The sequence below is a fragment of the Parasteatoda tepidariorum genome, chromosome 3 (genome assembly GCF_043381705.1).
Source record: "Parasteatoda tepidariorum isolate YZ-2023 chromosome 3, CAS_Ptep_4.0, whole genome shotgun sequence".
NCBI lineage: Eukaryota > Metazoa > Arthropoda > Arachnida > Araneae > Theridiidae > Parasteatoda > Parasteatoda tepidariorum.
The window spans coordinates 21,753,566-21,774,137 of NC_092206.1; the positions used below are offsets into that span (position 1 = coordinate 21,753,566).

At 27.6% G+C, this 20,572-nt stretch overlaps 1 long non-coding RNA gene across 1 annotated transcript in view; it reads right to left on the reverse strand.

Annotated features, from left to right (window-relative positions):
* Positions 1-20,572, reverse strand: part of LOC139425130 (uncharacterized) — a 187,474-nt gene that overhangs the window by 147,608 nt on the left and 19,294 nt on the right. The window contains exon 2 of the long non-coding RNA XR_011636359.1: positions 2,214-2,352. This is a non-coding gene — a long non-coding RNA (uncharacterized lncRNA). The remainder of the gene's footprint in view (positions 1-2,213; positions 2,353-20,572) is intronic.

Below are 20,572 nucleotides of genomic sequence, written 5' to 3' on the forward strand. Positions count from 1 at the left end.
TTTTTTTCAAATAGCAATTGCAATAGCAATTAGCAATAGCATTTGTAAAAAAAATAACTTACTTCTATTTTTTTTTTTAGTTTTTACAGTAGCTACACTCTTACATAATAGTTAATTTTTGGTCTGGTCTATTTCAGATTATACAATATGAAGATTGAGCTATGCTCGGCCATAAGTGTTCCGTTTGCACTGCTGCCTTAGTTATCATTTTTATATGTTAATTTATAATTATTTTGGTCTTGAAAATAATTAAACTGGAAGGGGACTGAAAAAACAGTAAGTTATTATATAAGTTATTCTTTCTTTCACTAGAAATAAATTCTTAAAATGAAGCTTAACAAGTGACCTCTAGAAAAGAAAACCCTCTAAAAGACGTACTTACTAAGGACTCACGTGAAATTAAATAAAAACTTTTTAGTGAATTGTGTAACCTGCATAAAGTTGGGGTAAACATTATTCTTGACCTCAAAACATGTTAAGACAGTTTTTCGATGCCATTTTTAGCAAAAGAAATAACACATTTTAGTGAATAATTTACTGTTGTGAGTTTGCAAGAATGTATTAACGGCTATTAAGATTGGTTCAATTTTAGAAAGCGCGTCTTTGCAAATTATAAAAATGGTGCAAAAAATTAACATAAAGTTTGTGGTCTGATTTTGTAATTAAAATTGTTGGCTCTACAAAGTTAGACTAATGCAATATATTTATTTTTTTAGTTAATGGCGGGCACTTGAGTCTATATCCCATTGGCCTCAGGAATGCCATAATTGCTACTCTCTTATCATTATCGAGTGAGCCCCTATGGCTAAGCCACGGAGTAGCGTCGCCCACGTCATACAACCACAAACCCGTTAATAGGGCGGATTACATTCACACAATCACACAGAAGAAAGGACATAGAACAGACAGAGAGAAAGAAACATCCATGCCTTGAGCAGGATTCGAACTCGCAACCATCAGCTCCGCAGTCAGGCACGCTAACCACTCGGTCACCTTGTCGGCCTAATGCAATATATTGTCATATTCTCTTATTTCTATATTAGAATTAATAGCAATTTATCTCTTAATTAGTGAAACCACTCATACAAGATAAAAAATTATCTTATTGATATTTTTCATACCAGAGTAATATTTCTTGTAATTAATAAGGCTACTCACGTGAAAGTAGTATATCCTATTTAATTAAGTTACTCATATAAAGACTTATATTTTTCTTAATGAAGCTACTCATACAAAAGTAATGTTTCTCTTAATTAATAAAGCTACTCTGAGAAAAGTAAAATTAATCTTATATTACGAAGTCAGACTGGAATGTGTAGGGATCAGGTAGCTGATCTCACGTCATAAAGGTACTGGGTTCGGATACCGGACAAGGCATGTGTGTTCTTTCATTCTCTGTACTATCTCTCTTTACTCTGAGAGAAACATATTGTTGTCACGCCTAATATGGTGCCCTTAAAAAATTGACCTGCATCTGCCTTACTACCTGGAAGACGAGTGTCAACAAAAATAGCAAATCATCTGCTAAAAATGTTTCATAATAAGGCAAATAGCATATCCTTCTAAGATCAGGATGTAGGAACACTAATTATGTATGTCAATGTTTTCGAAACAGTCTTAGAACAAGAGGCTTATTGTTTTCAAAATGTTGTCAAGTTTCCAAGAAAAATACCAGGATTATGGAAACTTAGTAGAAAAAAAAATTTGCAGAAATAGAAGTTGTAAAACTTTGTTTGACATTGAAATCAGTCGGTTAAAAATTAGGTATTATATGTTTTAAAAAAAATGAAGTTTTTGATCTTAGGGGCATTATTTAGACATTTAATATGTGAGCAAATATATTGCTCAAATAATTATTGTAACAATTATTTAAATTATAACTTAGCACATGTTCAATTTATCCCATTTGAACGCTTATTGAACCTATGTTGACTGAACTACAAAATAAGATATAAACTCCAAGAGTAAAATTATTTAGCTAGTTTGAAAAATTTATTTAAAATACATAAAAAGAACTTCTATGCATTCGTGTAAAATATTAATATCTAACTTGTTACTTACAATTTGTATAATACATTGCAAATACATTGGTAAATTGACTTTCATGTACTTTCATGTGAGTTTCATTTTGTAAAATTTAATTCTTCAACCATTTTTTTACAATATGTTGTGCATATCTAATCATGCATGTAGAAATTAAAATTAATAAATACCTTGAAGTATTATTAATATTTTCCGAGCATATGATGAAAGTTTTAAAAGAGTTTTAGCAGGAGTTGGAATTGAGCTCTCAGATAATTCTCGAGTTGGAGTCGAACATTTCTATATCCACAGCTCTTGCAGATCATGTATCTGAAATACATTATTGTTTAATTTATTTCATTTTCTATAAGGCTTTATTCCATACAACAAATGCCTCATTATCCAAATTAAATTTTTTGTCAGTAAAACAAACATCGCACACTGCTTTAAAAAAAATTAATTTAGTACAGTCTTATGAAAGTCAAATAACGTGTACATGACTAACTTCATTCTTACTCTTAGTTTAAAAATCGTGCAAAACCTTTAGTTCGTTGAAGCAATACGAAAACTTTTCAGCTATTTCTTTCTTCCCAAACTATAAGTATATCCATTATATTTTGTTTCATTCACCTTTTTCATTCGCGATAATAGCACACCGAGAGTTTCAAAATTCGCTATCTTTTTCACTGAAAAAGAGCGGATTTGTTTCGTTTTCAAAAACAAAAAAAATCTTTGCTTTTAAGTATGTTTCTACCGCCAAAGGAGCAAAAGAAGGAATAAGAAAAAAGGAAAATTATAAAAGTTTATACTGTCCAGTTACAATCAAAGTTAGAGTATGAAGAATCGGAGAATGTATGGTTCGAAAAGCCTAATGTTTTTATTTGATTCCAAAGGGAATTCGTATATCTCATTTATTACTAACTGTTGTTGTTTTATAGTTTATTGAAAAGGCCAATTCTGCAGTTAGGCTGTTATTTATTCCCTTACCTAGGATTACACCGTAGACAAATCTATCAATATATATATTGGAATTGGCAATTTTTGCTTTAAATGTGATTTTGAGCACGTGTTAGTTTATGGTACTATTTTAAAGTTCAAAAATATTTATTGGTTAATATTTTTTTAGTATAGCTCACTTTATATAGCCTACAGGCAGTCATTTGTAACCTTCAATTATATATTTTTAATTCTAACTAATATGGTAATATAACTCCAAGGTCAAGCGTTGAGATTAACTTGCTTTTATGGAGGACCTAGTATGGATATTCGCACATGAGCAACTTGAAGGAAAACTCTCGGAAATCTTCAATGGTTATCAAGTTAGCGAAGATACTCTGACCCATAGCTTTCCAAACATTTTTCCACCACCACCCATTTTGCAAGTCAAAAACATTTCAAAGCTCTTAAACAAGAAAAAAAAAGAAAAACAATAATAATAAATATTTTGTTCTCGAATAAATTTTTAGTACATTCGTTTTGATATACTTTTATAACTATGCCCTAAAGTTGTTCTAAGAATACCAAATGATAATGTATTTAAAATGGAAGCGTTTTGTAATTCTATTTAAATAAAAATATGTTATATGTCGAATTATTTGTAGAAATTGAGAGAAAAATGGACAGAAAATTAAATGCTTTATACTTCTCAAACATATTTTTTAAAAGCATGTTGTATTAAATTATAGTCCGTTGAAAGTTAAGAAAAAGTCATTGAAGTATAGGATTTAAGTAACTATCCGCAACTGCATATATTTCCATTTTATTTCGATATTAAATTATACGAATATGCTTTCAAAACAATATAAAAGCTTTAAAAAGTTAAACACGTCAGATTGAAATTTAATTCGCGCTATATTTTACAATATATATCTCAGAATTATTAAAAAAAAATATTATAGTCTTGCAGTTTTACTAGAAGAATTATAGACACATTTCAATGAATAAGGAGAACATTCGTTCTTGAAAAAGAAACAACTATATGACGTTGCAAGAGCATTGGATTTGATTGGACCGCGGCAAAATTGTGGGTCTGATGCTGACGTGCCGTTAACAAATTAAATGCAAGATTTAGAATTTTTGTTTTAGAATTTTGGCTGTAGAAGAAAATCGTCTGCAAGAACAAATTATGTTATTTTTTCGTCGGTTACTTTAAAGGCGAACAGAAAGTTTTATTTAAACATGATGCAACTTTCTAATTTCACTGGAAACAAAACAATAGTTTTTAATTTCAATAAGTTTTGTTTTACGTATTCCACACGATTTAAGAAAGCAAGTAAACATATAGCCATGCAATGTCTTTTCAAGAGTTGGCGATGTTGTTATACGTTCTGACATGGAGCTTGGCATCCATTTGACGTGCACGTAGACGCTAACAGGCTCTCTCCATAGGTATAATAGTTCTTTATTAACTTACATAAGAGTATAATTAATACAGCAGCCCTTTAGAGGAAGTTTAAAAGGACCTCGGGAACACAAAAGTATCAAATTCATACGAAACTCACGGTACACGCTATTTTTACCACAAACAATATTAATAAATTAACTACTTTAAGAATAAATATTATATGCTGAGTTGCAAATAAAAATAATTCTTCGATTCAAAAACCAAAAATTTATCATTTTTAATGTATACTTAATGTTAATTTATTCTGGAGTTTGATCTTCTAAAAACGCCCTAGCACAAAACTTTGTTAGTGCCTATTAAAGTCTTCACCACCCCCTAGGAAGAGTGGATAGTGCCCACAGTGAAAGCCCTTGTTTTGATCTAATAATACTTTTTAGGAGACTGCGGTTGGTTCCAATTATATGTAATATGCAATTCAATCGACAGTGTCTGAGTAATCTGATTTATTAGGTCACTTAGTATATTTGGATTGCGTATTAAAACCATCACTTCACAAAAAGTTTCGAAATACAGCTAACTTGTTTCGAGTACGTGATTTGTGAGTGGCAAAAAAGGGACAAAACATGTGAAAATTAAACAAGAGGAAAAGTTAACTGTGAACTAAAAGAAAATAAGAAAAAAAATCGCAGTAGCTTGGAGAAGTGTAGTAAAGTGGATATTCGGGTGATTATAAATAAAATTTCACTTTTTAAAAGATGTAAAAAGGAACCATATTTTTAAACTGACGTTATATTTCATCCAAGAATACGTAAATTTGCTTTGTGAAATAAAAAGTTTGAAAGTTAACCGATAGATAACGCTGTAATCGTTATAAGATGCTAAAACTATATTTTAAAAGTTGTTCTAATTTTAAGATGATAAGCAACAAAAGTAACATACGCACCATACATTAAACTTGCAATCACATTTCTGTTATTCTGCCTCTGAGAAGATAGTCATGACTCAGTCATTGAAGGTTCGGGCTCTGTTTTACAAAACTATTCCTGTGCTGTGATATTCCCGCCTTTTTATCACAAGTATAATGCGAGATGAACTTGTCGCGCTCTTTTAATTGGCATTCTAAAATAAGCAAAAGTTTAAACAATCTGCTTTATTTTCAGCTTATCAATTATTTCCTTTTTCTTTCGGAAAACAATTTCTCATTGCTTCAGGTATATTCAGGAGATATTAGGTACCAACTGTATCAGGGCATGATACAGAAGTGAGCATCTTAAAATTGACCTTAAGGAAAATTAAACAAGTTTCTAAAGTAATAAAAGTTATAATGCTACTGATAATGTTTATGAACTGTAACTTAACTGCTTATAGTTATTATACTTATTAAAAGATATTAGCTTTCGAAAAACTTTAAATCGTGATTGATGTTTCATCATTTTAGTGTAAAACAAACACTTTTTGAATTTCGAAGGCTGTCACCAATTTTTAGAATAATATCTTAAAATAAAACATGAATAACAATAAAGAAAAATACATTAAGGAAATTAGAATACTTTTCGCAGATTTGACACGAGAAGGTATTTTTAATATTATTAAATATTTTCTCTCTTTTTAAAAAATTGCAAGGAAGGAAAAAAAAAGTACATTTTGTAACGCTTGGACGGCAATGACAATTTAAGACAATTTGAATTTACTTAAAATGGTAATCAAAGTTTATTGCTAAAGTTATGCATTCTTCTTTTTTAGTATAAACGTGGCAAAAAATTATGTTCTTCCTTTTGGCTCCTTTGGAGAATAGGGTTTTTAAAACAGTTTTATGGAATTCCATCATTTTTGTTTTGTATCTATTTTTTATGAAAATAAATTATACTTGTTTTGTTTGGGAAATGATTAAAATTTGTATGTCATCAAGAGCAGAGCTCCTGGTGAAATTTAAATACTCTTGCTAGTCAGAAATCGATCAAAATTTTGATTAACGGTAGATTTCATTTAGCTACAAAATGCAATAAATTCTGTTTGATTGCCTAAAATTGTGACAACAAACTTTCACCCTCCCCCACACGAAACAGTTATTAATCATTGATGCAACATCGTTAACTAATAACTGTTTGGTAACTGTATAATAAATTAAATTATACCAATTACCCTAACAGAAAAACGTTCTACGATTTGCATATTATCAAATATTTCACAAATGTCGGTAAACTTATGCAAACTACACGTTCCAGCAAAACAATGTGGCTTGTTTTACTTACTTCTCACGTATTTAACGAATAATTCATCCATTTTAATTTCCATTCCATATCGTCATATTTCAAGCTAGGTTAAAATCGTAGGCAGATAAACGTTCTACGATTCAACGTCCATCCATGGTTGATTATCAAACTTTTCAAAAATTTAAGTAGACTTATACAAACTGCATACTACAGCAAAATTGTATGGCTTGTTTTACTTGCCATACTTCTCACATCTTAAACGAATAATTCAACCATTTTAATTTCCATTCCAGAACGTCATATTACAAGTTAGGTTTAATATTGAAATCGTAGACAGATACACTTTCTACGATTTAAATATTTTCGAACTTTTCACAAATGTGAGTAGACTTATACAAACTGCACACTACAGCAAAATTATGTGGCTTAATTAAATAGCTGTACTTCTCACGTATTTAACGAATAATTCAACCATTTTAATTTCTCTTTCATGACGTCATATTCAAAATTACGTTCTTAATTAATAAAAACTTACTATAATGCTAATTTTTTTTCGAGTGACGATAAATTCCTTTATATCTTTTTGTTTTAAATATCCCTAGCATAAAACCCATTTAAGCGAAGATCAATAAAACATGAAGTAAATTACAAGAGTTCAAATTTATCCAATTTCTACAAACTTCAAAGAATTGACTTAATTTAGGTACTTCGTACTTTTCTCTTAATTAAATTATGAACACGCCTTTAAATTTCAATACTTGAACCCTAAATTTAATTAATTTTAACCTCTTTGAAGAGGTAGTGGAGCTAATGGAACTATTTCCGAAGATTATTAAATGAAACCATAATCTTCTTTTACTTTTCTCTAAAGAATCCTTATAATTTTAAAAACATTGCTTAACTTAGAAGAAGTGTATTTAACTTCAATTTTGACACAATGGGAAAGATATTTGTTTGGCAAATAGTTAGCATGACATTTTAATTATCATTTTGTCTAGTATTTCGAGCATTCGAAGTTCTTCGTTAATATGAATTAAACTTATAATACATAGTTAATGCTTAAAATTAAATTCTTGACGTACGGATTATATGATATTTGAACCTAAATAAAAAAAATGCATGATATGTTATAGTATAGATAATATATGAGACATCAAAATAATATAGATGGCATAATATAGACCTATGCTTTTACTAGATTGTCTTGCGTTTTTAGTCAAAGCGTGATTAAAAGTATTATCTATTTTAACTGGACATTGTATACTATATCTATACATTCTTCTGAATGACAAAAACTTTTTGACAGAAGAAAGTTTATAATAAAGGCTTTTTTTCTAAAGAGTTTCAATGTGCTTTCTTGAAATAATAGCAAAAGATAGTTATTAAAAAACCATAGTTTAAAAATTAAAATTGAGCAAAACAAAAGATTGCAATTAAAAATTATTCAAATACATAAATTATAAAATTGCGCAAACAAAATTTAAGCTAAATTTTATATTTGATACAAAATCAAGGAATTTTCATACTTTGCCGGTTTGTTATTAGACACTTTATAAAATTCTACACAATAAGTGAATTATTTAATCTTTACTTACCGTGCAGATTAGTTTTGGACATTTAATAGAGATTAATAAATCAACTATTGACTTATCAACTCACAGATATATTTCAAATAATTTTTTTTATTAAAAAATTCATTTTATAATCTGTGAATAAATATTGCTCACCGAGTCGGTATAATTCTAAAAATAGTACTTCAAATATGCGCCGTTATTTTTGAACGTGGAATAAGTCCACTTTGACAGGGGTATAAATCCGAGGCTTTTAAGGGTTAATGTTTAAATGAATTTCAAAATAATGGCAAAGGTAAATCAATTTAGGTGATGTTTTTAACACTATAATTCAATGAAACATCAAAGTGTAACAACAAGTTTTAAAATCATAAAAGACTTCAGAACTTCAAAGGCGACTTTAGAACTCCAAATGAACTTGTTCCATTTTCAAAATTCTTCTCCCAAAAAGTTCCCACCTCACTTTATATAGCTCTTATTTCTTTTCTTAAATGAGACACATATGTATTAAAATGGTAAAAGGTGTTAAATAGAAAATCAAATATTTGGAGAGATGTACAAAATTGAAAATTAAATATGATGAGAAAGACTGTATACGTAAGCAAGTAACACATATAAAGAACGCTATGAAATGATAAATTATATGAACAATCAGTTTTTCTTGTACAAAATAGAAATTATCATACTTGGAAATTTATAAAACTTTCTTATTGATAAATTCTTACTACAAGCTAAATCACACAAAAATATAAATTTTAGTATGAAGTCTAATTTAATTATAATCAAATTTATAAATAAATGAACCTTTACTCATTAGAATTGAATGGTTAAAAGAAATGTCGAAAAGCTATCTATAAAATATTATTTTCAGGTTCTGTGTAATTCGAATCAAATAGTCTTTTTTTTCACTAAAATTTTTTAATTGATTTTTGGAATTTTGAATTTTTTTTGCTGCTTTATACAATGATCGATTTTGGTTCTTTACCCTAAATAGCTTCTTCATGATTCTATGATCGAATGATCATTCCAGGACTCAATCTAAATGGTTCAAGGGGATAACCTTAAATATGCTAATTGATTAGTACAGACGATCATAATACATACAATACATCTTGTAACAATGTACAGTACATTGCTACAAGATCAGAACCAAAAACGTACATTCTTTGAGTATATATATATATCGTACTTTCTTTGAGTATATATATATATATACCTTTTTATATGCCTTTAATACCTAACTTACCTTTTTAATATACCTTTTTTGAAGAATTTGGATTTAGGGGATGGCCACAGCCTGAGAACTATGGTCCCGACCGTTTGCTCAGGAGAAGGCACCACAGTTTGGTATATCTTTACACAATTTTACAATACACAATACAGATACACAATTTTACTTTTTGTGTATTTCGCCATATGTCAAGAACTTTTTAAGTGAATTGAAAAAACATTTGCACACAATTATAAAATTCTTTTATTAATAGATAATTACATACAATAAATAACTTTTAATAAATATTTATTATTTTTTATTATCTTATTTAAGAAAAGTCTCAAAAATTTTGAATTTCAAGGTATACATTTATTACATCTTTTTAAGAAATGCAATTTTACATGAAGAAGTAGATAAGTACAAAATTTGAGCAATATCGAATTTTCAAAATGCATCTTCTTTCAGAATAGTTAATTTTATTTTTCTAATTATTTTTTTTTACACAATATTTAATATTTTAAAAATATATTTTTTAATGAAAAAAGAGCAGCTTTATGATACATTTAAAAATGAAATTATTTGCGTTTCAGATTTGTTATTCAAACTTTAATGTTACAGTTCATTCAACTTTTGAAAGAATATTAGAAAACTGTTGTAGGAAAAAAAAACTCTTTTTCAAATGTTTACTGAATTATTTTAGTAACTTTCGATAATTATTAAATTATTATTAAATCGTATGCAGGCATACGGTTTAAGTAATTGATTTTAATAAGAACATTTCTGTATTATATTCTAAAAATTATGTTGCTTCTTATTTTTAATATAACATTTGCAATCGAATAAAGTTTATCCAAGTTTTTTAAAAAAGATCGAAACTACAATTTATTTACAAAAATATTAATTATATTTCTCATATTGATATTTAGTTTAAAACTTAACGATCATACTTTTAATAGGAAAAACAGAAATATGAAAACTTTTTAATTTGTGTTAGAGTAAATAATTCTACGCAGAAATTTAAAAAATTACGAATAATTCGGATTTTTTTCTAATACGATATTCAAAATCAAAAAATTTATCCGAATTTGGAAGAAATATATTAAATCAACAAAATTTATATTTTTAAATATTTGTTAAATAAATGATCTATTGATTGAATGAAGGCTGAGATACACTTCAAAATACAATAGATTTAATTCATGTTAATAACAAAACCAAATTCTTAAATTTAAAAAGCAGTTTTCTAATTTTAATAGATTATTCAAAATTTAAAGCTTAAAATGCATCCTAATTTAAAAGGAGAAATATCTTCAAAACAAATATATTTTTTAATTGTTGTTGTTTCTAATGTCACTTGCCATATACCATTAAGACTACTGGATGAAATTAAGTTAATCTAAGGCAGAGAAGCACTTCCTGATTTTCAGTGGCGCCATCTATGCCCAAGAATATGATTTCAGCCACACACACGCTATTTAGCCGTTTATTGGGCGAACCAATTCATACATCTATTTATTCACCCACATATCGTAATTTTGACCTGAACCAGAGAATGATCCATCTCCAATTCAGAATCCCCCCCCCCTCAAAAGGTATAGATTTGTTATAGGAACATGGAGGAATTGTGAACTGGCAGATTTAACGCGCATCAGTCACCATTTACTCACACGGGGAGTCTTAAACCTACGGGGGGCCAACATCGCCCTACCAACCAGGCTATACCGGCCCTTTAACATTGTTAAATTAATATTTAATAATTGCTGATTTTATTCTCAAGTGAAATACAGATAAAAGATTTTAAAAAAAACTGATTAATGTCATAGCAATATTCAATAAAGAAAAAATTTTTGAAAATGAACTTCGGTTTCTATTTCAAGTAAGTTATTCACAATCAAAAATCATAGAATTTGTTGATTTTGGAAATTTTATAATTCAAAATTTTTATTGAAACTTAATTTTAAGAATTAAAAATGAACTTATCTATAAATTTTCGTAGCATATTAAATTAAGATTTTAGATAAAATATTTTTATTTATTGTAATTTTGTTTACATCAATAGAATAAAATGTATCTCAAAATAAAGGGGGGAAAAACATTTAAATTGCACAAGCTCTTTTTTCCTTATGGTTTCTTATAAGCAGAGTGTTCAAAAACACCGCCACTCATTAAAACAACAGCTTATCTTAAGAAAAGAAGCACGTGTAATGTACTAAAATTTGTTTTTTAGCTAAAGAAACTAACAATTTTCTTTTACATTCTAATACATTACAGACGACTTCAGAATCCAAATCATTTGATATTTCACTTATAAGTAAATAAAATATTACAAAAATAAGGCTGGTTGATAATGCCTACAGTATACGAGAAACATCTTAAGCAAGATCAATTGGTAATCCTTTAATCATATAAGAAAACGCGACAGATACTTACGAAGATAAAAAAAAAAAANAAAAAAAAAAAAAAAAAAAAAAAAAAAAAAAAAAAAAAAAAAAAAAAAAAAAAGAATCTGAAATCCACGGATAAGATTCCCAACAGACATTGGTGATACGATGACACTACCATAAATTCCACTTAGTCCGCAAGAAACCACATCTTATTTTCCTCCGAACTATGTTAGTTATTTATAAGAGGCATGATCCAAGCATGAGATTCTAATTTATCTTTGCATTTATGGAAATGAAATAAAAATATGCTGGAAAATATAATCCTTTAATACTGTATATAAATCTAATTGGTAAAAATATAACAGATTTTATAATAAATCACAGATGATTTTTTTTTTCTTCATAACGCATGCTTTTAATTCCTTTCGAGAGCGGAATTTAATAAGAGTTCGATTATGATTGAATCAGGTTTGGAATATTACAGTTTTAGCTCAAATAATTTATACAGTTTAAAAAGATTGTTTACTTATAAGTATACGACATACAAAATTGATGATGCCAGGAAAGATGCATGTACACTGTAAAAGATTACAGATAAAACGATGGTAATAAGTATCGGCACTCAAAGTGCCGAAACTTTTTACAGTAAAATACATTTTTACCGGAATATGTTACGGAACAAGAAATCTTGAATACCGCAATTTTTACAGTAATAATAACCGTAAAGTTACTGAATCACTCAAATACTTCTGTGTAAATTAAGGCGTTATATAACACGGTGAAAACAGATTTTACGGATGATACACCAAAGTTCCGGTACTTTATACTGCAATTTTTTACAGTGTACTCACAAAGTTTCTCATCCATACTACATCTGAAATGATAATAAGTGAAACTGGCTAAGTTCTCTTTTTGTAAATACTCTAGTAAGTTTGAATTCGCTTCTGAAATGATAATAAGTATGAAATGTATTGACAAAATGGACTTATATGCTAGTAAATTTAAATTCGCATTTGAAATGATATTAAGTATTGTATTTCCAGTAAATATTAAAACTCATTTATGAATTGATAATATAAATAAATTATATAAATTTAATGATATAAACGGTATATTGAGCTATTAATATAAACTGACTTCTTAAATAATATAAAAAAATCATCGTAAAATTCATATTGACAGGAATATGTTATGAAATAAAAAATATTATATTCCGTAATTTTTAACAGTAATAATTACCGTAAAATCACTGAATCACTCAAATATTACTGCGAAATTTACGGCGTTATATTTTACTGTGAAAATGGATTTTGCGGATGTTGCACTAAAGTACTTTATACCTTAATTTTTTACACGATAATTTTTAATTTTTTGTACGATACTTTATACCTTAATTTTTTACAGTTTACTCAGAAAGTTTCTGATACATGCTACAAATGCTCTTGGTGTACGCCCTTGGTCTCCCAGCATAAATTCCAATGGTAATCCACTGCAGTCTACAAGTTCAATAAAATGTTTCAACCTATGTCTGTCACAGCAGCAGTGATACGTTTCTGCAGTGTTGTAGGCATCGGAATTCATAATCTTTGTCCCTCTGTCTTTAAAGTTGAACATAAACTTTATATTCCCCTTACGCCAACAACACTGTAAAGATAGACACACGCACATAAACCTATGACCAGAACAAATTTAACATTGGTATATATACAGGATGTCGATGTCTGCAGTCATTAAACACCATATACCAGAAAATGCTGAGTACATCTATCTTTGCGTGTACCCCAGTTTCTCTACGCCATATACTTGTGAAGAATCCTTCTAAACTGAAAGAATCCATGCGGGTTTATTGTAATAAATTTTAAAAAATTGGCATAACATTTTATTATGTTTTTCAAACAGCTGTTGTGACATTTTTTCAAGAACAAACTAATGAATACATATAAACTGTATTGTATAAACTACTTTTTACATACTTGTAATATCTTCACACATGCTTTTCTCTTTTAGCATGGTTTAAGGTGACTGTCTCTCAAAGTATTACAGTATAATTTAAAATTACTTACCCAAAAATAAAACAAATGTGGGGTCTGCCAGGAATATGGAATTTTTTCAGTTTCAAAAAAATACCTATTTATATGAGTGATGTCTGCATAGATCCAAGCATTACTGTTTATATTTGCAAAAGCTCTAAATTTATAAGTGTATGATTTTGACCAAATAGCATGCTTGTTGCTTAAAGTATTACCAAACATCTTAAAGGTTCAAAGTAAAACTATAAGTATTTATCAAAGCAATTTATTGTCGAAATCACACAATTTTTTTTAATCCAAGAATGTTTAAACATTTTTTACACCTCGGGCTTCAATATGAAATAATCAAACAATATGATATTATTATTAATGTTTAATGAAATTTAATACCAAAGCAAATTCAAATAACAAATTTTTGAGTTGAAATACGATTTCGCTGTAAAAAGAAATATACATTACGGGTTAGAATTTAAAAATAAATGAGAAGGATAACAAAATTAAAATATATTTGAATTAAATTCTAATTAATACATAAATTTTAACTTGATAGCAAAAGTTTTTAATCATTTCTATATAAATAATAAATGCTTATATTTTATTCAAGGAAAAATAAATAATAAATCCAGTTTTACAAAAGAATTATTTTGATTCAAAATATTTTTTTCTAAAATTTGGAATAAAAAGTTTTTTATTGCAATCCACTGTCTTTCATTTATCTTTAGGGTATCAAGTTTCCAAATATCATGCATATTTTTAATAAATATTAAATCAAGTTGTTCGAACAATTTTTATATATTCTTCAAAAAAAATAATCCAATATTAATACTTTTTCATTCTTCTTTCGAAACTTTGCCGAACTTAAAAAGAATATTCTTTAATAAACTAAACAATACAACTTCTGGGCAATTCTTTTGAATCAATAAATCAACGCTTGGCTATAATCATTACAGAAAATCTTTTTAACAAGCTGCTCCTTCTCTATTATGATGGGTGAGATAAACAAAGAATATAGAAGCAGACGATTTTCATTTTCTACAAAAATATGTTCCAAAAATCGATACTTTTAATTAACGAGAGCTTGAAGCTCTCTAATCTCAGGGCAAGTAATTCCACAATAGAAATTAGAAACACGGTATTATCAGCTTTACGGGCCGTAATTATTATGTGGGTGCAGTAAAATGAGCCCGATCACATAAAAATGCGAGAACTATTGAAAATTAATGCGTTCAAAGCAGACGACAATGATAGTAACAAAAGAAATATGGATGAAGTGAAAGGAAGTCAGAAATTTATGTTATTTGAATAAGTGGGTAAATGCAATTTATGGACAGTTATATGTAAATAAACTTCCGTCTTTACACGCTTGTTTGAAAAGCTGTTTTTCTCATAATAACCTTAATGAACTATTTTTAACTATTCTCCAATGGGACCATTTGGAAAAGGATACGAAAGATCGTAAATGAGCTAAGATTTATTTTAGCTAACATTAACATTTTTATGGTTTTATTTTGCTTACTACTAAGCTTAATATAAACTTTTAAATATTGAAAAGCAAACCATTATTTGAATAACATATATCTAAAATTATCTTTAAAAAAGAGCATGTAAAGCTGTCTCTGAAATAAATCTCTAAGTTTAGCATTATAATAGTTAGATTAACTAATGGTTAGATAGAAAGATAGATTAACTATCTTTAAGAACGATTTTATGCTAAAAACTGAGTTAAATAAATAAAGTTTTGTTAAAAACAAATTAAACTGTGACGTAGTAGTGACTCTGTTTGAAATACATTACTAGTTAGTGCTGATGCTTTAGTTAAAATTATTTGACAATTCTGAATATTTTAAATGATTTCGTATAGTTTTTTAAATTTGAGTTTTTTAAATTCTTTAGAGTTAATTTAGAAAAATGTATCTTTATTAAGTGATTAATCATATCTTTTGAGTTAGCTTTGTTTTGTTTTTTATCTTTTATTATCTTTTGATTACTTGACATTTTAACATTTTACTTTCTGAATGCTCTTCTTTTGATAGCTATAAAATTGACAAACTCTTAGAAAAAAATTGTACTATCGGTATTGAAATAGTTAAATGTAAAACAATCGCAAGCCACAAATTTTGAATAAATTTTTTGCGTTCTTCATGTTTATAAGTTTGTAAATTTTTAAAGCTAAGGTGAAAAAAAATGCAATCATATAATTTGCGTCACCTTTTTTATTACGTTGCGATTGGTTGCCATTTTAACATTTTACTTTTGATACCAATGATGACTCAATTTTCAGGGACTTCCACAAACAAAATTATAATTGTAGTTATCAAATACTCTGTTGAAAAAGAATAAAAAAGAATGCTGATAGGAAAAGTGGCAAACCATGAAAAATGTGTGCTTCAAATATTCAAAGAATGTTTTTGATAGAGAACTGTATTTTATTTTTCTGAAAAAAAGAAAGGAAAAAAGAAAAAGGAAGGGAAAAAAAGAAAATTGTTTCATTGAATCTGATAGTGTTTGAATTAGATTACGACTTTAAATCTAATGCCTGTGTTAAAATTTGACAATTTATTATTTTGAACATTTTTTTAGTTCTTAAAATTCACCAATTATACTGTTGAATTCGGTGTTCTTTTATTTAAAAAAATATTAGTAAAATTATATTAAAGGAATACTAATCCTGATTATAGAAACATTTTAAAAAGCAATTTTTATCGAGAACTACAAAAAGTAAAAGCTAGGATTGTTTGAATTAACGTTAAATTACTTACAAGCAAATTACTAATATAAAATGCTTTTACTATCAAACTGAATTTTAGAATGAAATTTTTTTCCAGATAATAAATGATTTCTTAATTTAAATTCCTCAAAGACTCAAATTTGAAGCAATTTGTTAATACAAATTTAGTATTTTTGTGCGCTTAGAATAAAAATTAAAACCAAGTATATTTTATTTTTTCATTATCTTGTCTTTGATTTTAATATGCTACTTTGGTAAAATTTAAATAAATCCGATAACTAAAAAATTCATCTGATTCTTTACTAAGAGTAATCAATGCTTTTTTTTAATAAAAATGTACAGAAGATAGGTTTGTACCAGCAGAGCTTGAAGATGAGTGCAAATTAACTGAAAAAATATTTACCTTACTATATACATAAAATGTTTTCTTTTTTTAAGAATATTAAATACACCGAAGAGCCATTACATTATGACCACCCTCCATCTATAACAATGGACTCACCCAGATTTTCATGGTTTCTCGCCCAGGAACAATGTTTTCATTTGGCACATTAAGACCCATAATCCTCATAGAACAATTCCTGACATCTGTAAGCTACTTGAGCATAGTTGCAGACCAAGTTCACCCACTCATGGCAACAGTTTTCCCTGCAGGGGATGGTGTTTACCAACAGGATAATGCACCATGTCATAAGGATCGAATCGTCGAGGAACATTCCACTGACTTTCCCCCATGTCTTAGCCCCCAAATTCACCTGACCTTAATCCAATAGAGCATTTGTGGTCTTACTTGGAAAACCAAATTCGTGTTGCCACGCTACCCCTTCGCAATGTGAGGGAATTGCAGGACCAGTTGGTGAGAGCTTGGTACCAGATACCTCAGACTACCTATCAGCACTTTGTGGAATCAATGCCACGGCGGGTGCTAGCAGTTTTGAGAGCTAAAGGTGGTCCTACATGTTATTAGCAGGGTGGTCATAATGTAATGGCTCTAAGGTGTATATTGAGAAGACAAAAACTTGCCACGTATTAACTTATTTAGCACAGTTTCCACTTCATTTATTAAAAACATTATACAAAAAACTATTGCAATATTATAAACGATTAAGGAAACCTTATTTAGAGTTTTGCTGTTAGCATAAATATTTTTTTCTACTTTATATGGAATTGAATATATTTACTTACAAAATATAAAAATAAACATATTTAAATAATTAGGTACAAAAGTTTGAATTTCCATACCAGTTGAAACTTCCAATATCTGTAGTCCATATGTTTTTTTTCCAGCAATACATGACGATTTCTCTTTAAAAAAAGCATTTGGTTTTAAGAAAAATTGGTTTTAAAAAAAAAAGGTTTTGGTATCGAACTGCACATGTAGCCCAATCAAATCAGATTTTTATTTCGAACTAGTTCTCAGAAAGTTGAAAATTATTTTATTTCACTAAAAATATGCTTTATTATTTTTTTTAATGTTTTAAAATTTGTTTTTCTACATTTCTGACTACTCGTATTGTTTTAAAAGTTCCGAACATAAGTATTTTTGAATTTATTTACATTAATAATTTCCAGCAAACAGTGCAGGTAAATTAAAATTAAAATGATAATAAGAGGAAATGGATGAGTTATTTTCTGTAAATATACTAGTAAATTTGAATTCACTTCTGAAATGATAATAAGTGTAAAATGTGTTGAAAAAATTGAGTTTTTTATATACTAGTAAAATTAAATTCGCTTATGAAATGATATTAAGTATTGGTATTTCCTATAAATTTTTAAACTGGCATATGAATTGATATGTATGAATAAGTTATATAAATAAATTATATAAATTTAATGATATTAACGGCATATTGAGCTACTAAATATAAATTCACTCTTTAAATAATATAATATATAAACCATTTATTTCATGTAAATGTGTTTACAAATTCGAAGTATTAACATATAAATTCAATTTGCATATCTTGATTAAAATGCACTTTTTCTTTGGTATTGTATTGTATTTCCTATAAATATTAAAACTGTCATATGAATTGATAATTTAGATGAATTATATAAATAATAAATTATATAAATAAATTATCTAAATTTAATGATATTAACGGCATATTCAGCTACTAAATATAAATTCACTCCTTAAATGATATAATATATAAACTATTTATTTCATGAAATGTGCTTACAAATTCGAAGTATGAAAGCATAAATTCAATTTGCATATCTTGATTAAAATGCACTTTTTTCTTGGATATTGACACGACAATCAAAAGAAAACAGTTTATCTACCCCAAACACAATGTTTCAAAACAGTTTTCCATACAGTTTTGTTATAAAACTCAAAAACCTTTAAAGTACAAAAATATAGCTTTCAATAGCTTTAACTCCTTAACTATATTCATGAAGGATATTCACGAACTTATTTCAATTTATACATTTTATTAATCATGCACGGATAAAATAAAAAGTTTGAAGAATATTAAGTTTGTCCATACGAAATATTCCTCCATCATTCTCTTTATTATCCGAAGTCCACCTTATTCCATGCATAAAAGTTTGTAATTTTGAAAGAAGAGAGGTAATGATAAAGAATATTTATAACTCGAGTGAACTTTAAAAAAAAGTTCTAAAAATTTTTTTTAACAAAACTGCAGCGGTCTAAAAGCCTTTTCCACAGCCCAAGAGATTTGAATGAATTTTAAAATTTATGTCTTTTTGAATTGTGTCATTTGGTTGGTTATAAACTCGTCGTAAATATTATCATGGTAGTAAAAATATTCCGCTACGTGAAAAATGCAAATAGACTTGGAATATAAAATGAACCAGTGTTTGCAAAGCTGAGTTAATGCAAGTATTAAAATTCAAAATAAATGCAAATATTCAAGAAGTTCCTACAGTAAAGATGGCTTTTGACGTCTTTTATAAATTTTTACGAAATATTTTGAAGTATATTATTTTATAGCATACCAGTAAGCTATTTGCAATTGAATGATGGCTGCGTTTTAATTATACTTCACTTAAAACTCTTTTTAATTTCTTTCTATTTAGTTAAAATAAATATGCAGGATGAGACAGCGCTGTTTATGTTGATATATACATTAACTAGAATGATTTGTTTTATGAAATGTATATATAGTATTTAAACAAATGTTTGAGTTGTTTGATTTTTTTTTCTTCTTAAAAATTGTTTTAAATTAAATAAGATAAAATTTTATCCCATTCATTGTGTTTTTCAAATGTAATCTAAAACGTGAATTATTAAAAAGGTTTTAAAAAAGTGCTACTTTAATCTAATCTACGAATTCGAATATCTAAATTTGTTATCTAAAATATCGTAATTCATTATCTAAAATATCTAAATTCATTATTTTTATAAATCAAAATTCCCCTGTTTTATGTTTTGTAGTAAAATGTTATTAGAAGTATGATTTTATTATTTATAGAGAATCCCATTATTTTTCACTGGTACTTAATTAAAATGTAATATGCATTTCTTCCTATTATTTCATTTCTTTCTTTTGATATTTATCATCAGCAAGAAAATAGTAGGAGGAATAAATATGAAATCTACAACTCTCTGCATGAGAAACGACAACTTTTTTTCTCATGTTCTAAAATTAGTTACAAAATTCGTCAACTGATGTTGGAGAAACTATACAATCTTTGCTGCAGTTCAATCCTAATTTATATATGAATTGCTGCATGCAAAAAAAGGGTTTTATCTTGTTAAATTTCGTTTCGAAAAAGCTAAAAAAAAATTATAAATAAAGCCTATTTTCTGTTTTGTCTGTTAGTACAAAAAATCTGAAAATGAAAATTATACTTATGACCTAGTAGTTAAGAGGATAAATATAATTTTTTCAGAAGATAAACACAATTTACAAACCACATCTGATTATCAAAATAAATAGATAAAGTAATTAAAATAAAAAAGAACAATTCAATTTAATTACTTTGGTAATAATTTAAATTATGTCAGTTTAGTTAATTCTCGATTTAATATAATGTTACTAATACCCCTTCCTTTTAAGCCTAGACAGACGGGCTTTTAGGGGGCTGTAGGGTTG